The 9243-nt window shown below is 48.0% G+C and overlaps 1 pseudogene across 1 annotated transcript in view; it reads left to right on the top strand.

Annotated features, from left to right (window-relative positions):
* Positions 1-989: 989 nt before the first annotated feature.
* Positions 990-9243, top strand: part of LOC311108461 (regulator of G-protein signaling 6-like) — a 122351-nt pseudogene continuing 114097 nt past the window's right edge. Inside the window, exon 1 of the transcript in view lies at positions 990-1073. The product of the transcript in view is annotated as a regulator of G-protein signaling 6-like (transcript). The remainder of the gene's footprint in view (positions 1074-9243) is intronic.

The following is a 9243-nucleotide window of genomic DNA, read 5'->3' as shown; positions in this document are numbered from 1 at the left end:
GATCCTCAGAGAGCTGCAGGCAACGTTCCGGGTCTTGAATGCTGGAATACAGTCATACGTGCATACCATTTTTATGTATGCATGGTCCCAGGAATCAAATCCACTATCTTGGCATTGCAAGAACCGTGCTCTACCAACTGAGCTACAGGGGATCCCATTTCTGCACGTCCTGTGATCCTAATAGGCTGTTCTGATCTGATAGGAGCTCCATATGCCAGGCTTCATGCTGACAACACCAACACCATTTACAGGTGACATTAAGTCGCTTTGGATAAAAGCGTCTGCTAAATGGCATATATTATAATATTATTATATTATACATGGCCATACAGAGGAAGTGAAGGTGGACATCTGAACTGAGTAGAATTCATTCTTCATTTGAAAGTGAAGCAATTTCCATTTGTCGATTTAGCCAGTTTAGAGAACATACCCATTTTGACTTCTCTCTCTTTCTGGCGTTGGTCTGTCAATGTGGGATTGAAATAAGTTCAGGTAATGCTTTGAGCCACTGTATTCTCAAAACCTCAATTCAAAACGGAATAAAACGCTCTCTGGTGTCCTTGGTGTTGATCACAAGAGCCCCACAATACCAACATTAGACTACACTGTTATCGGCTGCATCATCACGATTCATTAGAGTTATACTGTGAGAGAAAAAAGAATAGAGGCAGTGAAAGAGAAGATAAGAGACAGCTATGGATCTAATGTCTTCTTTCCCCAGCCTCCAGCGACAGAAGAAGAGAAGAGAGAGAGCGAAGGAGAAAGACTGAGAAGAGAGAGCGAAGGAGAGAGAGAGTGAAGGAGAAAGGCAGAGAAGAGAGAGCGAAGGAGAGAGAGAGCGAAGGAGAAAGACTGAGAAGCGAGAGCGAAGGAGAGAGAGAGAGAGCGAAGGAGAGAGAGAGCGAAGGAGAAAGGCTGAGAAGAGAGAGCGAAGGAGAGAGAGAGCGAAGGAGAGAGAGAGACGACAGAACTCATCCCCCAGCTACAGTATGAACCAGTCCAGCCAGGACCAGAGTGGAGTGGGGACAGCAGACCCTGATCAGGACTCTCCCAACATCATCGTCTACAGAAAGGTAGGAGGATACACTGCTCTTTATGACGTTATATTGTGGGAAAGTTGTATGAATGTAGGACAACACTGGTCTTTATAACATGTTGTTGTGGGAAAGTTGTATGAAGGTAGGACAACACTGGTCTTTATAACATGTTGTTGTGGGAAGGTTGTATGAATGTAGGACAACACTGGTCTTTATAACATGTTGTGGGAAGGTTGTATGAAGGTAGGACAACACTGGTCTTTATAACATGTTGTGGGAAGGTTATATGAATGTAGGACAACACTGGTCTTTATGACGTTATATTGTGGGAAAGTTGTATGAAGGTAGGACAACACTGGTCTTTATAACATGTTGTGGGAAGGTTGTATGAATGTAGGACAACACTGGTCTTCATAACATGTTGTTGTGGGAAAGTTGTATGAAGGTAGGACAACACTGGTCTTTATAACATGTTGTGGGAAGGTTGTATGAATGTAGGACAACACTGGTCTTTATAACATGTTGTGGGAAGGTTGTATGAATGTAGGACAACACTGGTCTTTATAACATGTTGTTGTGGGAAAGTTGTATGAATGTAGGACAACACTGGTCTTTATAACATGTTGTTGTGGGAAGGTTGTATGAATGTAGGACAACACTGGTCTTTATGACGTTATATTGTGGGAAAGTTGTATGAAGGTAGGACAACACTGGTCTTTATAACATGTTGTTGTGGGAAGGTTGTATGAATGTAGGACAACACTGGTCTTTATAACATGTTGTTGTGGGAAAGTTGTATGAAGGTAGGACAACACTGGTCTTTATAACATGTTGTGGGAAGGTTGTATGAATGTAGGACAACACTGGTCTTTATAACATGTTGTGGGAAGGTTGTATAATAATAATAATAATAATAATAATAATGAATGTAGGACAACACTGGTGTCACGATCGTCTTGAAAGGGAGTAGACCAAGGCGCAGCGTGTGAAAGAAACATGACTTTATTTAATTAAAGTACTAACAAACAAACAAAACACGACTCGTGAAGTCCAACGGTTAACACTGACCGTAAAGGAACAAAAACCCACAACACCCAAGGGAAAACATACAGATTAAATATGGCCCCCAATCAGAGACAACCAGCCGACAGCTGACACTCGTTGCCTCTGATTGGGAGTCACACATGCAAACATAGACATAGAACAACTTAGAATGCCCAACATAGAAAATGAACACATAGAATGCACACACCCTGGCTCAACATATAGAGTCCCAGAGCCAGGGTGTGACAGTACCCCCCCCCTAAAGGCGCGGACTGCGACCGCGTCTTAACAAAACCCCAAACAGGGGAGGGCTGGGTGGGCATTCCTCCTCGGAGGCGGCTCCGGCTCCGGCCTTGACCCCCACCCTTCCATAATTCCCCCGTAGCGCCCCTGGTCCGGTCTGACCCCGCTGGCTGGATCTGGACTGGACATTGACGGAGCGGATTGCTTACGCTCCGTTGTGGAGCAGCTGACCGGTCTTACCAGGCTGACGACTCGCACCCCGGGCTTGGTGCGAGTAGCAGGAACGGGCTGGACCAGGCTGACGACTCGCACCCCTGGCTTGGTGCGAGTGGCAGGAACAGGCTGGACCAGGCTGGCGACTCGCACCCCTGGCTTGGTGCGAGTGGCAGGAACAGGCCGGGCCGGGCTGGCGACGCACACCGTAGGTTTGGTGCGTGGAGCAGGGACAGGCCGGGCTGGGCTGGCGACGCACACCGTAGGTCTGGTGCGTGGAGCAGGGACAGGCCGGGCTGGACTGGCGACGCACCCCGTAGGCTTGGTGCGTGGAGCAGGGACAGGCCGGGCTGGGCTGGCGACGACCCCGTAGGCTTGGTGCGTGGAGCAGGAACAGGCCGGGCTGGACTGGCGACGCACACCGTAGGCTTGGTGCGTGGAGCAGGGACAGGCCGGGCTGGGCTGGCGACGCACCCCGTAGGCTTGGTGCGTGGAGCAGGAACAGGCCGGGCTGGACTGGCGACGCACCCCGTAGGCTTGGTGCGTGGAGCAGGGACAGGCCGAACCAGGCTGTGGAGACGGATAGGAGACCTGGAGTGAAGAGCGGCCACCACCCGTCCTGGCTGAATGCCTACCCTCACACGCACTGTGTGTGGCATCCGCACAGGACGTACAGGGCTGTGTACCCGTACTGGCATAACAGCACGTGACACTGGAGCAGGAAATCCGGGACCGCGGAGAGGCATTGGAGACCACGAGCGTTGAGCCGGCACACTCCGTCCTGGCTGCATACCCACCTTCGCACGACACGTGCGGGGTGCTCGCACAGAACGTACAGGACTATGCCGGCCCACTCGTGGCACAGTACGCCGCTCCGCATACCGCGGAACCTGCCCCGTCCCATGCTGCCATGCCTGAGCACGGGAAGTTGGTTCCGCTCTCCATCCAGGCTCCGCGAACCTGCCTTCTGGCCCCCCAAACCCGGTGGCCTCCTCTCCAAATCGCCCAATACACCCTGTGGCAGCCTCCTGCTGCCCAGTCGCCCATGCCGTGTGCCCCCCCCTAAAAAATTCTTGGGGGTGCCTCTCGTCCGTCCGACGATGGCACTGCTGACGCCGCTGCTCCTCTCTCGCCAGGGCCTTGATCCTACCCCAAGGTCCCTTGCCCCCGAGCATGTCCTCCCAGGACCACACTTTGCCCACCTGGGCCATCGCCAGCCTCTCCATCTCCTTTCCCGGCGCTTCCTCCCATGTCCAGTCTGCCTGCTCCTGGACACGCTGCTTGGTCGTTGTATGGTGGGTTTTTCTGTCACGATCGTCTTGAAAGGGAGTAGACCAAGGCGCAGCGTGTGAAAGAAACATGACTTTATTTAATTAAAGTACTAACAAACAAACAAAACACGACTCGTGAAGTCCAACGGTTAACACTGACCGTAAAGGAACAACAACAACTGGTCTTTATAACATGTTGTTGTGGGAAAGTTGTATGAATGTAGGACAACACTGGTCTTTATAACATGTTGTGGGAAGGTTGTATGAATGTAGGACAACACTGGTCTTTATAACATGTTGTTGTGGGAAGGTTGTATGAATGTAGGACAACACTGGTCTTTATAACATGTTGTGGGAAGGTTATATGAATGTAGGACAACACTGGTCTTTATAACATGTTGTGGGAAGGTTGTATCAATGTAGGACAACACTGGTCTTTATAACATGTTGTGGGAAGGTTGTATGAAGGTAGGACAACACTGGTCTTTATAACATGTTGTGGGAAGGTTGTATGAAGGTAGGACAATACTGGTCTTTATAACATGTTGTGGGAAGGTTGTATCAATGTAGGACAACACTGGTCTTTATAACATGTTGTGGGAAGGTTGTATGAAGGTAGGACAACACTGGTCTTTATAACATGTTGTGGGAAGGTTATATGAATGTAGGACAACACTGGTCTTTATGACGTTATATTGTGGGAAAGTTGTATGAAGGTAGGACAACACTGGTCTTTATAACATGTTGTTGTGGGAAGGTTGTATGAATGTAGGACAACACTGGTCTTTATAACATGTTGTTGTGGGAAAGTTGTATGAAGGTAGGACAACACTGGTCTTTATAACATGTTGTGGGAAGGTTGTATGAATGTAGGACAACACTGGTCTTTATAACATGTTGTGGGAAGGTTGTATGAATGTAGGACAACACTGGTCTTTATAACATGTTGTTGTGGGAAAGTTGTATGAATGTAGGACAACACTGGTCTTTATAACATGTTGTTGTGGGAAGGTTGTATGAATGTAGGACAACACTGGTCTTTATAACATGTTGTCGGAAGGTTGTATGAATGTAGGACAACACTGGTCTTTATAACATGTTGTTGTGGGAAGGTTGTATGAATGTAGGACAACACTGGTCTTTATAACATGTTGTGGGAAGGTTATATGAATGTAGGACAACACTGGTCTTTATAACATGTTGTGGGAAGGTTGTATCAATGTAGGACAACACTGGTCTTTATAACATGTTGTGGGAAGGTTGTATGAATGTAGGACAACACTGGTCTTTATAACATGTTGTGGGAAAGTTATATGAATGTAGGACAACACTGGTCTTTATAACATGTTGTTGTGGGAAGGTTGTATGAATGTAGGACAACACTGGTCTTTATAACATTATGTTGTGGGAAGGTTGTATGAAGGTTTTGCAGTGGAAAGGCACAAACTGATAACTGGCCTCTTAACTCAACTAGCCTGTTGTGGGAGGATTTAACAAAGGTTGTGTAGTGGAAACATGCATTGTGTACAACAGGCTTACAACTATAAGGTAGGAATGCACTAGCTTATTTTACATCCTAAACAAGGTCCTTGCTGCCTAACGCTCTCTCCAGAAACATACAGGTGCTGCTGTAACCCAGAATGGTGATTAAAACAAAGGGTAAACTCGGAACCTGAATGTGTGTGTGTTTGTGTGTGTCTGTGTCTGTCTCACGCTCGCCAGATTTGAACTCGACTTTTGCTTCTGAGAGCAACAGAATGATTGTGTTCTGGCCCACTACTCATCTTGTTTCTGCATGGGAGCAACAGAATGATTGTGTTCTGGCCCACTACTCATCTTGTTTCTGCATGGGAGCAACAGAATTCCAAAAGGAACTAACAAGTGAATGAAGAAAATAATGGAATGGGGGATAGAAAGTAGATAATGACAGGAAGAGGAAGGAAGGAAGGAAGGAAGGAAGGAAGGAAGGAAGGAAGGAAGGAAGGAAGGAAGGAAGGAAAGAAAGAAGGAGGAGAGCAGCCAGGTCACCCCTGATAAAAGTCAGTATTCGATGTCCACCCATGTGAGAGGACGTCGGGAGATGACGCGGAAACCAGCCACTAGGGGGCAACAGTGAGCGCTGTTACCTTCAAGTAGGTTTGGGTGTTGTGGATGGGGAATGACGGATGGGCGTAAGCAACTGCCTCTGATTCCAAAGGTTGCCAGTTTAAATCCACCGATAGAAAGTTGTTTTTGAGATTGTTGTTTTAAGCCTATCCCAAACCTTAACCGTTACCGTAGCCATTCGGCGTTAATGCCTAACCATAAGACTTCGGAGTTGATGCCTAAACTTAACCTTAAACACTTCGAAATTTGACTTTTGAGATACATGGATGAACTTCTAATTCTGACTTGAGACTGTGAGAGCTTGATGGAGGAGAATAGGACGAAAGGAAAGACAGTTAGTGAGGCTGAGCGTTGAGACGTGGCTGAGCGTTGAGACGTGGCTGAGCGCTGAGACGTGGCTGAGCGTTGAGACGTGGCTGAGCGTTGAGACGTGGCTGAGCGTTGAGACGTGGCTGAGCGTTGAGACGTGGCTGAGCGCTGAGACGTGGCTGAGCGCTGAGACGTGGCTGAGCATTGAGACGTGGCTGAGCGTTGAGACGTGGCTGAGCGTTGAGACGTGGCTGAGCGTTGAGACGTGGCTGAGCGTTGAGACGTGGCTGAGCGTTGAGAGAAGGTAGAGCATTTACATAAGGCAGGCTGCGCCTGAACAACTCTATAACACACACACAGACAGACAAACAGGGAACCTACTCTCCTCCATCCCTCCGTCCATCCATCCCTGAGGAACATCCCAATGCTCCACAGAACAGTGCACTGAAGGATGCAGCCCTTCTCATGGTGTCTCTGGAGGAGTTGGAGAATTGTGTGTAGTTTAGAGAGTGTGTGCATGTGTGTGTGTATACAGTATGTGGTGTGTGTGTGTGTATACAGCATGTGGGGTGTGTGTGTGTGTGTGTACAGTTTGTAGTGTGTGTGTATACAGTATGTGGTGTGTGTGTGTGTGTGTGTGTGTGTGTGTGTGTGTGTGTGTGTGTGTGTGTGTGTGTGTGTGTGTGTGTGTGTACAGTATGTGTGTGTGTGTTGGTAACTATTTTGAGTTGGACACGCGTGCACACACACACACACAACGTAGGTCAACAAAGGACTTTGATAATGAGAACAGACTCTTTACATCTGCCAATGACCACCTGCTGAAACTCTCTCATGAGACTCTGAAAACGCTACTCATGAGACGTGGGGCTTATCTGCAGACCAGTGGTTTCTCTGTCTCTGATGCATATAGAACTAATCATGTATGAAACTGTAATGTATCTCAATCCACTTAGCTCTCACTCTCTCTCACACACACACACACACACACACACACACACACATGCGTACAAACACACACACACACACGCAAACACACATACACACACGCACGTGCACAAACACACACCCCACACACACACACACACACAAAACTAATGTACAGTATCTCTATCCACTTAGCTCTCACTAATGTAACTTCCTGTTATCTTAATGTAACTTCCTGTTATCAAATCAAATGTTATTTGCCACACTGTAGACCTTACAGTGAAATGCTTACTTACAAGCACTTAACCAACAATGCAGTTTTAAGAAAAATAAATACATCAAATAGATAAGTAAAAAATAAAAATAGCAAATAATTAAAGAGCAGCAGTAAAATAAAATAACAGTAGGGAGGCTATATACAGGGGGTACCGGTACAGAGTCAATGTGCGGGGGCACCGGTTAGTCCAGGTAATTGAGGTAATATGTACATGTGGGTACAGTTAAAGTGACTATGCATAAATAATAAACAGAGTAGCAGCAGCGTAAAAGAGGGGGTGGGGTTGGGGGGACAATGCAAATAGTCCAGGTAGCCATTTGATTAGCTGTTCAGGAGTCTTATGGCTTGGGGGTAGAAGCTGTTAAGAAGCCTTTTGGACCTAGACTTGGCGCTCCGGTACCGCTTGCCGTGCGGAAGCAGAGAGAACGGTCTATGACTAGGGTGGCTGGAGTCTTTGACAATTTTTAGGGCCTTCCTCTGACACCGCCTGGTATAGAGGTCCTGGATGGCAGGAAGCTTGGCCCCAGTGATGTACTGGGCCGTACGCACTACCCTCTGTACTGCCTTGCGGTCGGAGGCCGAGCAGTTGCCATACCAGGCGGTGATGCAACCAGTCTGGATGCTCTTGATGGTGCAGATGTATAACTTTTTGAGGATCTGAGGACCCATGCCGAATCTTTTCAGTCTCCTGATGGGGAATAGGCTTTGTCGTGCCCTATTCACGACTGTCTTGGTGTGTTTGGACCATGGTAGTTTGTTGGTGATGTGGACACCAAGGAACTTGAAGCTCTCAACCTGTTCCACTAAAGCCCGTCGATGAGAATGGGGGCGTGCTCAGTCCTCTTTTTTTTCCTGTAGTCCACACAATCATCTCCTTTGTCTTGATCACGTTGAGGGAGAGGTTGTTATCCTGGCACCACATTTGCAGGTCTCTGACCTCCTCCCTATAGGCTGTCTCATCGTTGTCGGTGATCAGACCTACCACTGTTATGTTGTCGGCAAACTTAATGATGGTGTTGGAGTCGTGCCTGGCCATGCAGTCATGGGTGAACAGGGAGTACAGGAGGGGACTGAGCACGCACCTCTGAGGGGCCCCCGTGTTGAGGATCATAGTGGCAGATGTGTTGTTACCTACCCTTACCACCTGGGGGCGGCCCGTCAGGAAGTCCAGGATCCAGTTACAGAGGGAGGTGTTTAGTCCTAGGGTCCTTAGCTTAGTGATGAGCTTTGAGGGCACTATGGTGTTGAACGCTGAGCTGTAGTCAATGAATAGCATTCTCACGTAGGTGTTCCTCTTGTTCAGATGGGAAAGGGCAGTGTGGAGTGCAATAGAGATTGCATCATCTGTGGATCTGTTATGGTGGTACGCAAATTGGAGTGTGTCTAGGGTTTCTGGGATAATGGTGTTGATGTGAGCCATGACCAGCCTTTCAAAGCACTTCATGGCTACAGACATGAGTGCTAAGGGTCGGTAGTCATTTAGGCAGGTTAACTTAGTGTTCTTGGGCACAGGGACTATGGTGGTCTGCTTGAAACATGTTGGTATTGCAGACTCAGTCAGGGACATGTTGAAAATGTCAGTGAAGACACTTGCCAGTTGGTCAGCGCATGCTCGAAGTACACGTCCTGGTAATCCGTCTGGCCCTGCGGCCTTGTGAATGTTGACCTGCTTAAAACTCTTACTCACATCGGCTACGGAGAGCGTGATCACATAGTCATCCGGAACAGCTGATGCTCTCATGCATGCGTCAGTGTTGCTTGCCTCGAAGCGAGCATAGAAGTAATTTAGCTCGTCTGGTAGGCTTGTATCACTGGG

This window comes from Coregonus lavaretus (assembly GCF_964263955.1).
Source record: "Coregonus lavaretus genome assembly, chromosome: 33".
NCBI classification, from domain to species: Eukaryota; Metazoa; Chordata; class Actinopteri; order Salmoniformes; family Salmonidae; genus Coregonus; species Coregonus lavaretus.
The sequence above is the reverse complement of the archived record's forward strand: the minus strand, read 5'-3'. Positions and strand labels throughout refer to the sequence as shown.